At 48.3% G+C, this 4,061-nt stretch overlaps 1 long non-coding RNA gene across 1 annotated transcript in view; it reads right to left on the bottom strand.

Annotated features, from left to right (window-relative positions):
* Positions 1-324: 324 nt before the first annotated feature.
* LOC108447786 overlaps positions 325-4,061 on the bottom strand; it is a 5,363-nt gene continuing 1,626 nt past the window's right edge. The window contains exon 2 of the long non-coding RNA XR_001863472.1: positions 325-981. This is a non-coding gene — a long non-coding RNA (uncharacterized LOC108447786). The remainder of the gene's footprint in view (positions 982-4,061) is intronic.

Genomic DNA, 4,061 nt, shown 5'->3' with positions numbered 1-4,061 from the left:
TGTAATGTAAAATTCAAATGAAATGGATGGACTCTGAGCCACCATTCAACGCTTGGGGAGTTGGGATAATTTAAAGCTTTTGGAGCAGGGACCATATTTTTTGCTTTGTGTCACTTCAGACCCTCTGACTTGCTACTGTCACACAAATAAATTTGCAGCAAATAATAATAATAACAAAAAATACATAACATATTTTCACCAGTGGCAATCTTTCCCAAATTGTCCCCAGTCACAAACAGAGAAAAAAAAACGTATACATAACATATTTTCACCAGTGGCAATCTTTCCTAAATTGTCCCCAGTCACAAACAGAGAAAAAAAACGTTAGGAGGACAGAAACAGCTATTTTACTTGAACAATTGACAAAATGAGCACCTGCTCACAAAGAATCCAGCAAGACTGGGAGGTGCCTTATCACTAAAAATGCTCTATCAACCCGTTCAGAATATATCAACAAATTCATCTGAATATTTTCAAGAAGCAAATTCCTTGTGTTCTCTCACAATTGGAATAAGCTTGTTCTCACAAGACACTTCTGGGTGTATTTGGGCTGCACTCACCAAAACGGCAAAGAATAAGGTCCCAAAATCAAAGGAGCTACTGGCACAGGAGAAATTGGAGGCACCTGAAGCAGCGGAATTAGGAGCTGGTTACAGCCACCACGCCCAGACAGAGACCAAACCGCACTTTTAATGCAAATTTGGGTGATAACGATGCTATTTCATCTTTTTTGGCGCTTGTCATCTTGGGTGCTCAGACGGCAAACTCGAACACATGGCGAAGGTGGGGGGAAAAGCAGCTTCTCCTGGCCCTGATCCGCTGTCTTTTCTCCCATCCCCATCAAACTCCGGGCAGGTGCAGGGCTCCGCCGGGGAGAGCTCGGTGCCTTTGCAACCCGATCCTGCCGCGGGCAGGAGCCGCTTTCATGTGCTGCGGGTTTGGGCAGGTCCGTGTCCCGCGGCCGGCACAAAGAAATCCGCCCTAAGAGAATAATTGGATGTTAATTTCCTCCAGCTTTGCCTTCATTAAGCACAATTTGAGAAAATAGCACCGCGCCAGGAGAGAGTAGTTGTCCTTGAAAGGTGCGCTTTGCTTGGGTACCTGCGGGGGTGGCTGTGCAGGGACCCGTGGGAGCAGCAGTGCGGCCAGGGTGCCCAAATTCCTTGGAAAACCCGAGTGGGAGACATCACAGCCCTCCAGCCCCCCGGGGAGGTGCTTGAGGGGTTTTGTCCTCACCCCCACGGGTACCATCCGAGCTGAGGTCGTGCTGTCCCCACCCGCACTTGCCAAGAACCCCGACGGATGGCAGCTCCCGTGCTGCTCCTGCTTAGGCTGAGAGGGGATTACTTAATTAACGATGCAGGAGTGCCAGGTGAAAGCTTATCTATCCAGAGAGAGCGTGCCCCGATTCCTCGGCGTTGTACACATGTGGTATCGTTTTTCCATTATTTGGAACATACAGGACTAAATTAATAACAGTTCCTACAAGGCCCTGGGGCTCTCCGTGGAAGAATTTTGATCTCCTTAGGAAAGGCTCACCATTTCTCATAGGAGAGATGCACTTGACTCCTGACCTCTTTTCAAAGGCACCTGTGTGAGCTTTTAAAATCTACTGCCACCAATTATCCACTTTCAACCTGAAGTGTTTAAACCTCGGACCACATTAACAGAGCTTAGCACATAGCCATGTCATTGCAGACTTCCTGATGTGAGGAGATGCCTTGACACGGCTGAAAGAGAGTTTAGGGATGAGGCATGAGATTATCAGCTTCTCCTCCTGACAGCTTCAAACAAAGGAGCCTTTTAGCCACCTGGTTTGTGTCTCCCACACCTGCATTAAGATTGGGAGACAAACCTTTGTACTGCTGCCTTGATCCTATTATTTGCATGTACCTGTCCACAGTCACCCTGCATCACTTAATAGCCTTCAGAGAGACCAAAGGGAAGAAGATGCACATCTACTATTTCTCTTTCAGGTTTAATACCTTTTCTTTTTTTCTTTTTTTTCCTCTCCAAGGCTGCAAGACTTTTAGGACACTAAGGCATTTATTTAAACTCTAAGGAGATTTATTTGGCATGGGGGATGGAGGAGGAGAGGCTGAGGATGTAGATGAGGGTTGAAAAGGGACAGGAGGCCGTTTTAAGGGTTTCTGGCTGGGCTGCAGAGAGCAAAGCCCAGTTCCTGCCCCCAGCACCAGGCAGTCATTTGGCTTTGGGACTCCTCTGCTCCCTGCTTTGGTTTGACACTGAGGCCACCTCTGTCCTCTTGTCCCTGTGAAGAGTCACCTGCAGCTCTCCCTGCTGCTGCCTCCAAGTCCAGACAGTGAAGGATGCTGGCACTCGAGTGCTTCACCTGCACCCCAGGCACCTGCTTCTCTTAGCCCCACATTCCTCCCCTCAAAATGGCCCTGCTTTCTTACACCTATGGGCTCAAATGTCCCAAGAAATCTGCTCCAAGACCATACTCAGCCTGGATGCAGAGTCCAGGATGTGCCCTGCTTCCATCTCCCTCTGCCTGTTGGTGAAATTAGCTTTGTGTTCTCTGTTCCAGAGCTGAAGGCATGTCTAGATTTTAAATTAAATTCATATTCTCTTTCCCATGAAGGACAGAACATTATTAACCTCCTGGATCCAGCCCTGGCTGACAAGGTTTCCATGCAAGGGGAGGTTTCATCCATAGCCTGTGCATATGCATTGCTGCATTTCAGCCTCAGCCAGTTCCTTGACTCATCAATGTAACTGAGGAAGGTAGAAATATTAGAGTTGCATTCATATTCCAGGCCTGGTTTAAATCACCAGTGTTGTGGAAAGCTCTGGATAGGTCCAAAAAAAAAAAAAAAAAGGGGAAGGGAAGAAAAGAGTTTTCTGGTTCTAGTTTTTCACATTTTCTTTTCCCCTCTGAAAAGTGAAACCCTCCAGCTGCCCAGCATTGCACAATGGCCCAAATGCTGCGAGTTCCAGCCCTAATCCCAGCCTGCTCCGCACGCCAGGCCCAGCAGGGCTCGGCAAAGTGCCCCACTGCCATCCTGCTTCCCAGGCCTGTCCCTCCCAGAGGCGTCCCTTCTTCCTGGGGTCACAGCAAGGGGCTTGTCCCCATCACCAGGCTGTGCATTTGACCTCTGACCTCGTCCAGCAGCTGCAAGAACCGCAGGAGGACAAAGAACAGGGCCAGCTCCCTTGGCCATCCTGGGATTTGTGCTGCCACAGGAAGCAAAGTGAATGGAAATCTCCAGATTTCGGTCATGTGTTGGACATGCTTTCCATTATGGTCAAATGAGTGCTGCCAGCGTTCTACCAGCATGCCAGGTGGGATGAAACCAAGCCCAAATATCTTCCCCAGCTACCAGATGATGGATAAACTCCTTGTTCTCCTTCTGTCTCTGCAGAGGTGGCACTGCCACTCTGTTTTGATCCATTGCAGGATCTGTGCAATCCTGGGTGCAGGTGCCAGGCATCCAAGGAAAACCACTGAGGTCCAGGTCTGGCTTTGGCATTGTTGTTTTTATCATTAATATTATTATTATTATTACTGTGTCAGTGGCCAAGCCTAAGATCTCTGCCAGCATTGCCTGCACTCAATGACATCGTGAAAAGTTTCACCAGGACTCTGGGTCTCTCCAGGAGGGACTGATGGGAAAAGAAGGCATTGTGCATTATGCCCAGGTGATGAACTGGATGAATCAGCCAAAACCCACTCTAATAAGGGGCCTGATCCTCAGCAAATAATCCTGCACCAAGTGCCATCCCCGAGTGAAGAGCAAAGGCTCGGCCAAAAGTCAGTAACACCAGAGGGAAAGGATGGTCTGTGGTTAAAGATATGTACTGAGCCTTCCAAGAGGGATGGATTTAGTTCCCCTTTTTGGCTTGATGTTCCCATGATCCTGACGTCAAACAAATCACTTCATCTTTTGCCACCTCACTGCCCCATCTGTTAAAGCGTATTTTTAGTATTTTTCTTTTTTCTCTTGCCCTTTGCCTTTTCTGTTCTGAAGTCCTCAGAGCAAGGTTATCTCTTGCTACACAAGGTCCATCAGAAGAGGGCTCTGACCTGAATTCCTGCT

Source organism: Corvus brachyrhynchos, unplaced genomic scaffold (genome assembly GCF_000691975.1).
Source record: "Corvus brachyrhynchos isolate BGI_N302 unplaced genomic scaffold, ASM69197v1 scaffold245, whole genome shotgun sequence".
NCBI lineage: Eukaryota > Metazoa > Chordata > Aves > Passeriformes > Corvidae > Corvus > Corvus brachyrhynchos.
The sequence above is the reverse complement of the archived record's forward strand: the minus strand, read 5'-3'. Positions and strand labels throughout refer to the sequence as shown.